Genomic DNA, 15,844 nt, shown 5'->3' on the forward strand with positions numbered 1-15,844 from the left:
CGACAGATGTGATCACTATAAACAGTTTCCACTGTACTCTCTGTATATCCTTCATCTCCAACTGCAACTTCTTAATTTTTAACTTTCAATGATGCTTGTAAATCGATTGGACATCCTATGAAAAGAGAAAATGTGTCAAAGAGTAGCTGATGATGTAGTTGGTAATGGTAAGTTGGTTCTCCTAAGTTGCCTACACCATGATTTGAAACATACATCTAATATTATCTAGCCTTGTGATAACATAGCCACAGTCAGTGATCTGAATGTTCATTTATTAACAAATAAAGATAAAACAACAAATAGGGGCAAATGCTGCTTTTCCTTTTCCCCACCCAGATATATCCTAACAGTCCAGGGGATTGAAGCAACAACCTTCTGCTCACAAGCTCACTTCTCTAACCTTTAGGTCATCACTGCCTGCCGATGTCAGTTTGTATAATTCATGCATTTAATCTGTCAGCACTTTTTTGCCCAGTCATCTCCTTCACCTTGTTAATTGTGGCAGTATTGCACCTTTTTGGTGATGACTCCTTTATATTCATATAGTTCCATCAGCAGGTTTGTTCCGCTGCTGAGAAGAACACAGCTCTAGTTTTCCCTTCTTTTTGTGACACAGTATTATCTTTTCAATCTTTTTGTGTTGGGCTGCTCATGAACTCCGTGCTTGTGCACAATGCAAGCTTATTCCAGTCTGGCTAGAGTTACTATTGACTGGACACACTAAATTGTGTTAGTGGAACGGCTTGAGTCTTGAGTGAGAGCTGACAGGGAAATAAGTGCAGCTTTCTTTAGCTACATTGATGGAATACCCCTAAGGTGACCAGAAACCTAACACAATCGCCATGACAACTTTATAAGATGATAATATGTCAGATGTTGTGTTTACAGCATCAGTGTCATTAACCTAAACTTATTTGGAACTTACTTATTAGCAAATAATGAATAATAAAAAATAATAATTGTGTTGTGTGTTACACAAAGAGGAAACAGGGATTTTTATATCTATAAATTCTTAAAAATGTTGTTTTGACCAATTGGTACAAAGAAATACAAAAACAATTCACACAGGGACACAAGATAACTTATTGAAAAATATGTTTTGTTTTTTAAAATTTTTTATTTGTCTTAAAAGTGACCTGGTAACTAAATAAAAAGTTTGCAGAGAGTTACAGTTACAGATGCTGCCCACATTATTTTTTCAAAATAGCACCTTAAAATTCAGCTTCTGCAAAAATACAGCTGTGTTTTGTACAGTAACACATGATGCTGTTTGGAGCAGCAGTTTTCTTCCTGCTGGTTTACTTCTTTTCTGTAAAGTGTTAAATATAATTATCCTCAATTTTAAATACATAAAACAGAGGCATTCCAATGAAATCCTGTTTTTCACTGATCTCATTAGGAACCCTCCAGTTGGTTTCAGGAAAAAGTAAATTGGCTTTTGTTTCGTTTGTAATGTAATTAGTAAAATCTTTCAAAATACTATTAGGCTATAGCTGCAGTTGTAAGAGTGCACACACTAACACAACCTGGGTGTTTTCCCTTTATTACTGAAGTCAGAAAAATGTGGCTGATGCATAAATCAATGTCTGCTGCTTTTTTTCTCATTCTTGGTTGAAAAAAATACATAGTCCTGCAAACACTCTCTTCCGTTTTGAATATCTTAGTAATCAATATGGGGGAAAAAAACATTTATTGGCATATGGTAAGCTGGTCTTCCTTTTCTTTTCACTATGTTAGGGTGACTTTTCACCAAAAAGAGTATTTATTTTATACTTGACAGCGTGAATTCCAATTACCACAGCAACTTATTGATATTTCTGCAGTTCTTGCCTTTGCTCCTTTGACTTCAGAGATCCTTCCACTTTCATTTAACCACCCGCTGCCCCCACTTAATTGTCTCTCGGAAGCTCTGTTCAATTAACAAAGATAATAAGCTCAATAAATCCACTCAAGGGACTTGTTGTGCATATGCATAGTTACCACAGCACGATGTGCATTTTGATACGCAGTGTTTTTTTTATGGTGTTAGCGCCATATAACATCCCAGCATGTTCAAAATCAAAGCAATAACATTCACAAAACCATGTTATGGCACAGTGCAGATTTATTTTAAAGCCAGTTTGGAAGCTCTTTTGAGGTGATCCAAATCATATCACAAAATGAAGCAGGTAGCACATGTGGAGTGAGACTTACTTAGAAGCACATTGGCAACAATTTCCACACAGGTATTCCTAGTAAATTTAACAGAGGATATTCTCAGTAAAGTCTACATGCCAATAATCATTAAGAAATACTTGTAAAGTTTACTAACAACAACAAATTTCTGTTTTCAGGAGTAAATTTTACTCAGACTACCATTACATTTACTTACTAATTGCTTTAAAAATACTAGGTTTTTCTAAGCTTTTATCTGGCTGGACCTAGTTCTTAATTTTTGCGTTATTTGAGTAACATTCACTTAAAAAAAGCTTGGTAACAATTTCCATTCAAAAATTCTTTGTAATTTTTAATCTGGAAAGTCACAAGTAAAGTTTACTTACCAGTAAGAAATACAAAACATGAAGTAATAGATGCTTTTAAACAATAGCACCTTTATTATGTTTGCCAACACTGGTGCAAGAGGTGATTGCTTACAGTAGTTCCAACATATACAGTCTGGTTGGCATTAGCAGACAAAACATTTCTAAATCAGTGTTACCAAAAAGAATTTAAAGAACAACTTTCACTAAAACACTTATTGAAGCAACATTTTTCAACAAGACATTTGACCTCTTTGATGCTTTTTGGTAGCACTTGTTTTTGTTAATAATAAAATGAGCATTATTCGTGGTCAATGTAGGTTATTAGGTTGGAGAACAGACAAGTTTAATATGGTCAGAATAATCATCAGAAAATCCCAAATTTTCCAAATTGACCTGTAGTCTTTGATGAGGTTTTGTCCAGACTCTCCAAGGAAGCAGCGGATGATGACATCTCCTCTGCCTTCAACATGTAGCTGTTAGACAGACAGAAGTCAATTCATTGCAGAGAGCAATATGTAACTGCAAATACAAAGAGAAACAGAATGTCAGCCATTGGCAATGTAAGCCTGCAACAGTGTTCATAAAGGTGCACCACTGTCAGCATGGAGAGATGCTCTACTGTCTTTGGGTTTTGGTCACACTGACCTGACCCATGTGCAAGAACTAGAAAGACCCTGGATTTAACTGAGTCAGTCTCTGGAACTGCTTGTCTAAATTGACATTGTAGGATGTTAGACAGAGAAATCCAGGATCAGCTGAAGCAGCTGTCCTGTCTGTGTTTTAACCAGCATGTAGATGTTTAGATGACTGAATTTTCTTTTTTTTTGGAATACATTTCTTTTAAGCAGGGCTCATATTACCAACAAATTATCAGACAAATTAACAAAGACAAATTAAGAGAAATTATCAACAAATTATTCATCTATGAATAAGCCACTGCAGATATACATTAGCCAGGAACCCTCATATAAAGATGAGTTTGCTGCATCTCCGTGGTGAACCGAGATAATAAATTACAGACGTCAAATAACTTGCTGTAAAATCGTTATGAAGTTTATGATATTAGCAGCTAAGTAACCTGCTAAGAAGGCAAGTAAGGCATTCTGGCCAGTAGAAAATGTATACAAAATGAATGACGCTTGTGTGGCACTTGTGAAAAGTGGGGCCAAGTTTACGAGCACACTAACTGATCAGCTAGCGCTAAAGTTAAGTATTCAATTCTCAAACACTACCTTTAGCTGACAAACCAACAGGAATGTACAAAGTTAATTAAGCATATAACCTACCAACATGGCTCCACATCCATGAATTTTTTTCATCAAATGAATGACCAAACCATCATCCAGTCAAAGTCTGCTGTCCTTAAAGAGGTCCTGTTGTTTCATCGTATCTCTGAAAGAAAAATAGTTCATTCTCCTCTGATGTCACCCGCTGAGCGGGCACAAGGTTGCTAGGTTCACTCCTGTTACACAAGTACAATTTACCTTTTTCAGGTTGTAGCATCAGTGATATTGGTGAGGTGAGGAGCCTGCACAGAGCCCAAAGGATACTAAAAGACAATATCCACCCCAACCACAGCCTGTTCACCCTGCTGCCATCTGGCAAGAGATACAGAAGTATCTGCTGTTGTACCAGCAGACTACAGAGCAGCGTCTTTCCTCAGGCTGTGAGACTCCTCAATTCATCCTCTGCACTCTAATATAAAAATATATTTTTATCTTTATGACTTTTATTCATTAAACCATTTATATAATTTCTGTTTTTGTGAGTAGTATTAACGGACTACAATCTACATTTCATTATACAATCTTGTGATGTAAAATGATAATAAATGACTCTTGAATCTTGAATACAGTACTTTAGTTAATATCATGATACAAAATTATAAACAAACCAAGTCACACATTAAATAAAAGGTGACATTTTAAAGCAAAAGCACTGAAATAATAATTTCTTATAGAATTTGAACAAATAATTGAGGTTACACAAGGCCAAAAAAAAAAAAAAATTCAATTTTTGGTTTGCTGTACTACTGCTGTACTAAGCTTCTATGTTTGCTGGGATGCACTGCGTTTGATATACTTGTGCTATATAAAGTACAAATTGTTCATGTTATCATATATCTGTTTCAGCACAGTACTGATTCCACATATAGCCAGTTCTGTTCCGTTTGCTGCTCTAAATACCCAGAGTCTGATAGCTCTCTCCAAGTGGGTCTATCAGCAGCTGCACACCCGGAGTATCAAGGACTGTGACATTTTCCTACCAGGTATAAGACACAGGCTATGGTAGTTAAAAAAATAGAGAATAGAAGCTATGTGCCTTCAGTGATGTAGTCAAAGGAGAGAAAAGGCAGTATGGATATTTCTTTGATTTAAATGAAAAGCTCCTTCTAAATATATGTATGTATCAACAAATGTTTCTGATGTGGTCTGTAGTTTTCAAGTATATCTTTAATAGCTCATTTGGAATGACAGAGATATTAAAATTCATCTGTAATTGTAAAATACAAATATTATATATCCCTGAATAAATATATATTTATTCAGGGATATTTGAATCATTTACATTAAATAATTTACATTAAAAGCATTCAACTGCAGAAACAGAGGGGGTGACTTTTATTGTGAAGAAGCCACAGGAAACACAATGTATTTGTCCCTGTGATTAGCTTTAACCACAATTGTTAATCAAAAATGTATCTACAAAGGAAGTCAATTTTAGCATTTTTTAATCAGTGGATCAGTTTTAAATTAGCAGGGATTTATGTTTGAAGAAGATGAAGATGAATAGCTGCAAGTGACAGGCTCCACACCTCCAGTTCCTCAGCACAGGAACCAGTTTAACTGTGGCCCGCTGTAGTGTGGGGAACTGCTTGTGCCGTGCCCAGTATGAAATCAGATCACAGTTGCTCACAGAATGATGGAAAAAGGCTGATTATTGACTGACATGAGTCTGTTAGACTGCACGATAGGTTTTCTTCTTTTTAAATTATTTTCTTGAGCATTTTATGCGTTTATCAAGCAGCGATAGTGGAGAAATGACAGGAAACAAGGGAGAGAGAGATGCAGTGAAGGAGTCAGGTTGGATTGGAACCTCACCGTACAGGTAGATGACTGTGTCTTAACCTCTGCGCCATGCTCCTACAGTTACTCTTGTCTTTCTGACAGAGCAGTGTTCATGGCCCCCAGAATTTTGGGACGTGTAGTATTAAACCCAACTTGCTGTTACAATGGTAACCACAGATGTCGCAAGGACAACCAGGACTAAAATCTTAAGGATTACAACTTTAAGTTAATTTAAGTTTTCACTAACATTGACCATGAGGCTTTTATCATTATGCCCATACTGTGTTTATGTCACATGTAAAGGAAAGTATGCATCCTACTGTGATGACTACATGTTCACTGACATGAATGTTAAGATGGCCATTGTCAGTGTTACTACTAAGGATTGTATGATAGGCAGAGCTACGTGCAGGTGTAAAAACTACTGTAGTGTACATAATCCAAATAGCATAGCATTTTCACTTTTTTTCCAGACAGTGAGATGAGAAAATGGATACCAATCTCATGTCATGTTAAGTACAGAGCTTGAGCCGAAAGGCAATCAGCCTAATTTAGCATGAAGGCTGGAAGCAGTAAAAAATGCGGCTGGTGTATTTGGGAGGATTTTATCTGCATACGTCCATATCTTATAATACGGGTGGCATGAGCTAAATAAGGACAAGTGTGAGCAGAGCAACTAGCTTGTGACAGATTTGAAAAGTGAAGTTTGGTTACTGAATGCCTCCAACTGTCCTGTCTACCATAGCTCCTCACCCTTGTCTTCACTGATCACAGAACCTGAGGTGTTCTGGTCCTCTGTGGTGCCCTGTTTAAAATACCCTATCCTAGAAATTCAGTTTATAATACTAAATTCCAACAGCAAATACATTTTGAAGTTAACATAATGCCACCCTAATTTCGTTTTCAACATAATGTAAAAATGTTATTAATTAACACCAGGCGAATCACAAAAATGTTGATACTGAACTGAGTAAAATGCTCTGTGAGAATGTATTTCATGTTGATTTGTTCTCCTCAATGTTCAGAGTTAAACTGACTCCAAAATGCACTTGATGTGTATCATTCACAGAAAACCTGCTTCATCTCATTTGTGTTCATGTTCAGCAACAGTGAAAAGCAGCTGGTATTTTAATGTAACAGAGCAGACCTTAATGTGGAGTGTTGAAGGGAGGGGGGAAAACATGGTGCCACACATAACAAGAAGCATACAAGCCATGAAGGTATTATAAGATCAGTAAAGTTATTTCTACACAGTGGAGCTGAATACCAAACTACATAAAATGTTCTCAGAATGAGTTAGTGTCTGTTTACGAGAAATCGTAAATGATATATTAGAAGGAGTAAATGTTTACCTGTAAGCTCGGCAATGTTAAATTTAGGAATATATTAATGGAGGTTTTCCTCCAACAGTAGGAAACAACTGAAGACTTTATCTGATATTTAAACTGCATTTAACTAATACAAATGTTTACTTTGAATGCAGGACTTTTACTTTAATAAAGTTGTTTCACAACATGACAATGTCATAAAATGAACTGGCTGACAGTAATGCTCGCTTAGCATGATGCTGACAACATATTAATACAATGGGAAATCCATAGAAAAATGGCAGCTAGCAGAGTTAGCGTTACACTATTTAACCGTCAGTGTTGTAGTCGAGTCACTAAGTCTCAAGTCCAAGTGGAGTCTCGAGTCCCCGGTGTTCAAGTCACTAAAGAAGAGTCTGAGTCTGAGTCCGAGTCATTAAAGTCAGGGGCACCGGAGTAACAATAGTCCCTTTCACACCTGAACTGCAACCCTGAAGTACCTGGAGGAGCTGTATGTGTGAACACAAATGTCCGAATCAGTCAGACTGGACATTAAACGGACTTTACCCTGCCAGCTCCCTAGTACAAAGTCTGATTGAGCCCATGTGTGAATACCGCGAGTGAGTGGGCTACAACTGCTCGCTGCCATAAGTAAAATTGCTCTCCTTACCTGTATGCCCTCTGATTGCCAGCCCCTGTCGGGTTAGAAACAGCAGACAGTGCAGTTGTTCCATCATCCCATCCCTTCTTTTCTCTTGCTCAATGCTCTCTTGTTTGACAAGCTGAATGTTGACTGGTGCCTGACTGAAGTAAGCGCATTTTTTTTGGACACACTTTTTTTTGGACACACGCTTTGTGAAAGTGAGACACAAAGAATGGCTGTCATGGCTGTCTGGGAGGCTTGCGCACTTTTTCCAATTATTAATTCCTGACTTTACAAAGCCGTCATCTCTCCACATTTGGAGAAAGTTACAAGCTGTTTGACAGCAGCAAATCGGCATATTTCACAGAGGGCTCACTTCCTGGTTTTACAAAGAATTAAACACTCTCTATTTTTGTACCATTCTGCATTAAAGTATCTTTCTCTTTGGCCAAATGATCTAACAGTCTCCTTTTTGTCTATAATTAGCTGTGCAGCTATACCCGTCTCTATGTCCCGCAACAACTCTCCACGCAATCGGAGCCAGCACTAGCCTGTTTGGGTTCAATGCCAGTGGTTTCAACAATGTCAGCGGGCACAGAGCTGCTGCTTTGGGTGTCTTCTTGCTGCTGCTGTGCTGGTTCTGAGGTTGAAGGGCCAGGCTCCAATGGAGTTGTGGATGTCAGGGATGTAACGTTGAAGTTCAGTTTTGTTTGACTGCATTTTCCTTTCTTATGCACTGGTTCTTTTGACATGTTTGCGGAAGGATCCAGTATAGTTGTAATATTAAGTTAAGGTTGGTACAGCTAGCACAACAGTTCAAACAGACTGTAAACAAAGTAGGCTAAAACACGTCACAGCATTAAAACTATTTCATTAGTTGCAATGTACACTGTGTACCTTTGATTTTGTCCTCGTTGATTGGATTAAAATGTAAATATTCTTCCCGTTTTCTGTTTGTCTGCTTTATTCATAGATTTATGGGCGGGAATGATTGAAACGTCTTTTTACCGTAAGTGTTACAATATTGGGGCATTTGAGGGGATACAGTGATTCGCAACTTAAAAAGAATGTGGGAGGAGGGAAAAGGGGGGTGAGGGCCAACGGCCCCTTGGCTAAGGTTGAGTCCGAGTCGAGTTCCAAATTGGGCTCCAGTGCTCCACTCTGGCATGGTGAAAGAGCTGACATACAAATAAAAAAGGTCTACATTATAAACAAAAATAACACTGCTGTGATTTCATATTAATATTAATGATGCATCTATTGCAAATTTCTTGACTGATTCTGATTTCCAATTTTTTAAAAGTCTGACCTACCGATTCTGATTTTTGGCAATTCTGATTTTCTTTAAGAATTCAAGAATTCATTCATTATTATTATTATTATTTTAAAATTAATTTAAAAAAAAAGTTTGGACTTGAAGGTATTATGAATTGCGAGCTTTGTGTCTTCTTAACTCACGCTACAGAACTTCCACAGCAACAACGTGTGTACAGCTGTAGTGTCTTTGTGCGTGTGTGTGACTGCATGTTGTGTGTGTGTGTGTGTGTGTGGATGTGGCTTTCTGTGCACTATGTACGCAATGTGCATGTTGTGTGTGTGTGGCTACATTACATTGTCTGTGCCGCAGCTGCTGCTGTGTGTGTGATGTGAGTGTGGCTATATGTGGAAAAGGTGACCTGCAAAAAATTGGATATATATTACTTCTTTATCAATTAACAAGTTTGAGTCCTTGTCTTCAACTTCTGAGTCTGAATGAAGTCCATGCTTGAGTCCGAGTCTGAGTTATCAGTACTTAAGTCCAAGTCGAGACACGAGCCCTGAAAATCAGGACTCGAGACGGATTTGAGTCTGAGTCCTGGACTCGAGTACTACAACACTGCTAAATGTGTACACAAAATGTTCTTAATGAACCCATAATAACTTCTAATATGTAACAGGAGCATTTGCAAATTAACGTAATGAAAACACACACAACTACAACATGTGTGGAGCTAAACTACAAGAAAGATAGCTCACTGCAGTCAGTCAGTTTCTTCTGCAGTTGTTTTTCTTCCAGTGGATCTTCAAGTTATCTCCAGTGGAGTTATCACAATGTAGTTGCAATGGCATCACTCTGCCATTGTAACTACATTGTGGTCCGAGGGGGGATTATCCTACAATCCTGTCAGCAGAATTCAAGTACTCTGCTGCCACCTAGCATCTACAGTTATCTAGCACAGCCCCCCCTTTTACGGCCACAGCAGCACCGTTGTAACGTGATGGTAAAGCAGACAAATGAAACCAGTAACATTTGTAGCGCTTCATTCATTAGAAAAAACAGTGCCTCTGTACGTAATCCAGGCAGTGATGAGGTTTGCTAACGTAATGTCACTGAGAAAACAGTTTAGTTGTATAAACATAGTATGAATGTAATTCCTAGGAGACAGGGTTGAAATTTGCTAGTTGCACAGGATGATGTCTTTCTATTCCTGGTTTCTTGAATGTGTGCTTGTACACTTCCGTTCCTGAGATACAAGAGAGAAGATAAGAAGATGGCTATGTTTCACACAAGATGCCTCCAAGATCTACCAAAGATTACCATCAGCGATGTACATCAGCTAGTACAAGTAGCAAGCTCAGTCCCGAGGAGCAAAAGTGAGAAAGGGTTCAAGATGTAAATATCTACACTAGTCACAACTATGAAGGTTTATTTTAGCTAGCTGGTAAGCTAGCTCTAGTTACTAGCTAACTTGACAACTTGACAGGCTATTTGATCCAGTGTAAAATGCTTTAATGATGTATGATTAAGTGTATGCATAACATGATTGATTTCCAATCCCCCACAATTTCAAACAAAGATTCATCAGGGAGAGTAAGCGTCAACCAAGTTCATGTTCTGGGGTTTTGATGTGGCTAGGGTAGGTAACCTGTGATTATAATGTGGTAATTTTTGTGGAAAAACCCTATCAGACGCAAATAATTTTTTTCTTTGGTTTGTGGTTTGGATGGCACTTACAGCATGCCCCCCCCCCCCCCCCCCCCCCCCCAGATTGAGTGAGAGGTCACTACTCTCTACCTGTGATACAACAGGGACTGGGTACAATAAAAGTGAATTTTATTCATGGTTTCAATATAGTTTTGCAACCAGCTGGGTTTTTAGGAGTCAAATGTGTTTACTCTGTTCATCTAAATTTGTTTGTTAAGGGTTCTTACATCCTTGACATGTCTGTTAAGTCCACACACTGGTGTGTTGTAAATCTGAAAGTGGTCAATTATTTTAATCAGAGAAAGGAAATAGGGGAAGAGGAGAGAAGGTAAACATGAGGTGGGTAAAAGTAAGAACGTAATGAAAATAATACTTCATGTCAAGTTTAGGTGTTGTTAGCTACAGTGTTCAAGGAATTAAACACCCCATAAAAAACAAAAAAAGATTTTACGTCAGTTGAATTGCTCGACAGTGTTATTACAGGAAACCCACTTGAGTAATGCTGAACACAAGAAATTAAGAAGAGAATGAGCTGAGCAGGTGTTCTGTGCATTTTGTCCAAATAGCAGAAGCATTTATCAGTCAGTCCATCAGCTTTGCGGGACAGAATGAAGTAAAGGATAAACAGGGCAGATATATAGCAGTCATAAAGACAATAGGTGTGTTTGATCTGACTATAATGAATATCAGTGCTCCAAATTAGAATAATCCCACTTTTAAGGACATCCATATTGGCAAGGGAAGCTAAAGATACCATAATTCCATAGCAGTAAAACATATGTTGGAGGAGTTGGGTTTGTTGATGGCTGGAGAGCTATGAATCCAAGAACAAAAGACTCAACAATTTTCTCAATTTTTTTTTCAAGTTTATGATGCAACTGCCCCAATTAAAAAAGTGTGCACCGGATACAATTTGGGATGAACTCGTGATGCATCGTTACTAACATCTTTGCGTGGGTAAAATCAGATTTATTTATATATATAATTATAAGTAGTGGCTCTATGCCTTTGTTACTTAAAAATGTGACTAAAATTTGTGACCAATAATTTGATATTCAGATTGATTCCTCCTCTCTAAACTGTTTCTCAAGCGCGCTGGCATACTTGAGCTAAGTTCGCTGCCAAAACGTTCCAGGTGGAACTCGTGCTCTAGAATTATTGTTCTGGACGTCTTTTGAAAACGCCTGTTTATGAAAGACCCGAGTGTTTCTTTAGAGGTCAAAAAGAAACAGCATAAATGAGATGCTTACTGAGTTGCAGTACTAGAGAAACAAACATGTAAAGTAAAAATAGCACTTTTTTAGTTAATTTATGATTTACCATACCTTATGATTTACCATATCATATTGAATTGCATGGCATCATTCTTTTGCATTGTGTCGAATTGCGTTGTTTTGCATTGAATAGCATTGTTTTGGATCAAATTGTGTTGAATTGCACTTATCGCAATAAGGTTGAATCATATCATATTGCGTTGGTAGTTGCTTCATATGTATCTTTGATGTATCGGATTGTTGGCTACACATTGAGATGTGGTTCACATCGGCCTCAGTGATGGAGATGCACATCTCTAATCAAGGCAGGATCTTCACAAAATCCAAGAGTGCATTACTGAACTTATTACTCCATCTGACCATGACAAAGGTACGTGCCCTGCTCAGTTAAACTGTCCAAGAGAGTAGAACAAGTGCACACAGGAGAAAAAAAGCACACACAGGAGAAAAAAGAGAGGTGGAGGCAGTAAAACTAGCTAATAGGAGCACAGACACAATGGATTGACAGCAGATTCAACCAGTGGAAGGCCCTAAACTGCTTCTATGGTTCAACCTCAGTTTAGTCTCACTGGTGAGGTTTCTGTCTGGAATTAAACCATTTAATTTATTTATTCCTTATTGTTTTAATTGATATGTTTTTCAATTGATATATACATATGCAGTTCTTGAGGAATAATAAGCAAGTGGCCCATTCTGAACAGGCAGGTTTTGAATGGGTGCTGCACTATTTAATTTAAAAAGGTTAAACCCAATCCCCTTAGAAACCTTATTTCCAAAAGTCTTGAATTAACAAAGTAGGTAGAGCATAAGGGGTGCATGACATGACTTACTTAACATGCTAATTTGCTTAATGTGTAAAATAATGTTTTTAAGGGCTTTAGTTTTTTTTTTTTTTTTAGTTTTTATCTTTTTAAAACTTGTAATAATAACAACGGTAATGAAGGGATGTTTCAGATATTTCAAATTAATGTGTGAATGAATGCATTAATGTATGGTATGTTTTCAGGAATAATTATGGATTGATTAATCGTAGGCTATTTTAAGAGATTCTTGTTTCACAGTGTATGTGGCATTGTATATGCAGCTCCAGGCAGATATGTTGTCAGTGTCACATTATTGTGAGCTGCCTTGGAATTGTGTTACAGGAATAATTTGTATCTCAATGTTCATTGAATCGGTAACCTAATCAGTTCTCGATCTCAGACATCCAGAGAAAACCTACTGGAAAAAAAAAGAAAAAACACTAAAAAAAGACTAAAAAAGAATATAAAAAAAGCCCAGCAGTGAGTGCTTGGTTCCTGTATGGTAGTTAGCTACCATACGACATGCTAATCTCTTTTTCTAGGTCTTCTTATCTGTACATGGGGTGTCGGAGAAGAATAAACACCTTAAAAGGGAAATAAGTCTCCTTCAAAATACAACATATGCTAAAGATCCAAATATACAACCTGCACAGCTGCAGCATGGATGGATGGATGGATGGATGAATAGATAGATAGATAGATAGATAGATAGATAACATTTATTTACTCAGTGGAAACCAATTGAAAGCAATGCTTTAATTTCCAATGGTGCCATTCAAATTCACAACCAAAACAAGTCATAATAAATGTGTAAAAGTGTAAAACCAACAATCTTATACCAAACATAAATACAACACAAACACAAGACAAATGACTTATAAAATACAAAAAGAATACAAAGACAAAGACAGTTATATAAGTACAATTACACAGGGATAAAACAGACACATTAAGAAAAACAGGAGCATTCATCACATAAAACATCATACAACATAATCTTAAAATGATCTTGGGTTAAAATATTTTCTAACTTAAGGGAGTCCTGAAACTTATTCTACCTATGAGGAGCGTAGTAGGTGAATGCAGTTTTTGAGAATGCAAGGTAATGCATTCTTGTGAATGGATACGGTATCCCATATTTCTAAGTCTTAAAAGTGATGATAAATAAAATGGCAACTTATTTAGGATGGCTTTATAAATAAAAAGAGACAGCATTGTTCCTTTTGATTGGTAAGTGATGTCCATCCCACTTTCTCATACAGGATACAATGATGGGTTCTAAAACTGTCGCCTGTAATAAATCTAAGAGAACTGTGATAAACAGCCAGCATCAAGGAGTTTGAGGGTATGAGCAGCAGCATGCATGTAAATTACATCTGCATAGTCACGCACTGATAAAAATCTTGTCTGCACAATCTGCAACCTACTGCTAAAAGAGAGGCACTGTTTATTTCTGAAAAAGAAACCTAATTTAAATTTAAGCTTTTTAGTAAGTTCCTCAACATGAGTTTTAAAAGATAATTTTACATCTAACCAGATACCCAAGTCCTTTATAACATGGGTTTTTAATTTGAGCCCCAGTTATTGTAAAACTGGATTTTTCTTTGGGATCTGGTGAAGAGCAAATTACTGTGTCATCAACATAAGAATAAATAGAGCTCTTCCTAAACAATGAGCCCAGGTCATTTATATACAATGTAAACAGGATAGGACCTAGTATTGAACCCTGTGGGACCCCTTTTGTAACTTCAAGGAAGTCAGATTGATTGAACTGTGAAACCAGTTGCATGCATTTGTCTATCCAAAAGAATCAATGAACGGGGCAATACAACACTCCTCATCCAGAAAACAGATGATATCATTTACTAGCTAACATGCTGCTGTCAAAGAGATATGTCAAAGTGATATGTCTTAAAACAGACTGGGGGTTTAAAATGCAATACTCAGACAGATGCATTTGATTATTGATGAGCTTTTCTAGGATTTTGGCTAAACGTGACAGTTTAGAGTTTGGGCGGCAGTTATTTGGATCGCTAGTGTCTTTAATCAGCGGCAGTAAATGTGCTGCTTTCCACACTTTAGGAATAAAGTGTGGAAATCCTCTGGATATAAGAGTTCAATTAGAAGTAGAAGCTATAATAGGTAAGAGTCTTGAATTCAAGAAGTCTGCTCCAGTAGCCTTTTTTGGGTGAATTGAGGCCAGGGCATCAAATACCTCCTTAACAGAGAACTGTCTAAATCTTTCCCAAAAAGGGCTATTTCTATTACAGCTGTGCCCATCGTTGACTGAGGCAATTGTAGATAGATTTGGATTTTCAAACAGATGACCAGAATAAATGAAATGACTATTAAAAATGTCACAGATTTGTTCTTTCTCTGAGACAATGACAGAATCTAGAGAAACATACTTGGGTAGGGAGTAAACATGACCATGCTTTAGTGACTTCATTGTTTTCCATTTTGCTGGATTACCACTACAATCGGACAGGGTATCAACAAAATAACATGTTTTTCATTTCAAATTGCCCTGACACATTTGTTTCTCAACTGTCTAAGGATCTGCCGCTCTATAGAGGACTTTGAGCCTTGCAATTTTGCCCATGCTACATCCCTTAACCTTAGCATCTGAGAATACAGGTGTGAACCAAGGATTTGATCTATTTTTACCCTGTATTTCTTAAAGGGGGCATGTTTATTTGCCAAGGAGCTAAAACATCTGTGAAATGGCTTAGGGCTAATTCAGGGTCAGGAATAGCACATAACCTTGTGATATCACTGAGAAATAAATTACGAAGAAAAGCCTGTTCAGCAAAACGTTTAAAGTCTCTCTTTATAATAATATGTGATGGATTTTTTTTGTCTTGAATCTCTAATGCAGAAAATTGGACAATGATCACTTCAGTCTCAGGCAAACACACCACTGGCTGTGAATTTATGTGGTTATGTGGTTAGGATTATATCAGGGTCGACTTTTCTGGATTTCTGGTGTCTGGCTGAGTAGGTGAAGAAATGAGCAGAGTTAAATTTAATTCAATACAATGATTTTTTTTTTTAGCCCCTCAGAGATAGAAGATAACCAGTCAAGGTTAAGGTCACCCATGAGCAAAACTTCAGAAGCCTCATACTCAGATATAAGATTTACCAATTTATCTAAGGCCCTTTGATGAGCAGACATGGGGCGATAGGCCCTGATTACCACCATATTATTATTAGCATTTAGAGAGACATTTTATGCTAGGAATTCAAATTCTTTTGGCAGAGA

At 37.3% G+C, this 15,844-nt stretch overlaps 1 long non-coding RNA gene across 1 annotated transcript; it reads right to left on the bottom strand.

Moving 5' to 3' along the window:
- Nucleotides 1-2,048: 2,048 nt before the first annotated feature.
- LOC122989875 lies at nucleotides 2,049-7,629 on the bottom strand. Its single transcript, XR_006405195.1, has 3 exons — nucleotides 7,568-7,629; nucleotides 3,809-3,984; nucleotides 2,049-2,995 (listed from the first exon to the last, which is right to left on the bottom strand). It is a non-coding gene; the product is annotated as an uncharacterized LOC122989875 (long non-coding RNA).
- Nucleotides 7,630-15,844: the final 8,215 nt, after the last annotated feature.

This window comes from Thunnus albacares, chromosome 10 (assembly GCF_914725855.1).
Source record: "Thunnus albacares chromosome 10, fThuAlb1.1, whole genome shotgun sequence".
NCBI lineage: Eukaryota > Metazoa > Chordata > Actinopteri > Scombriformes > Scombridae > Thunnus > Thunnus albacares.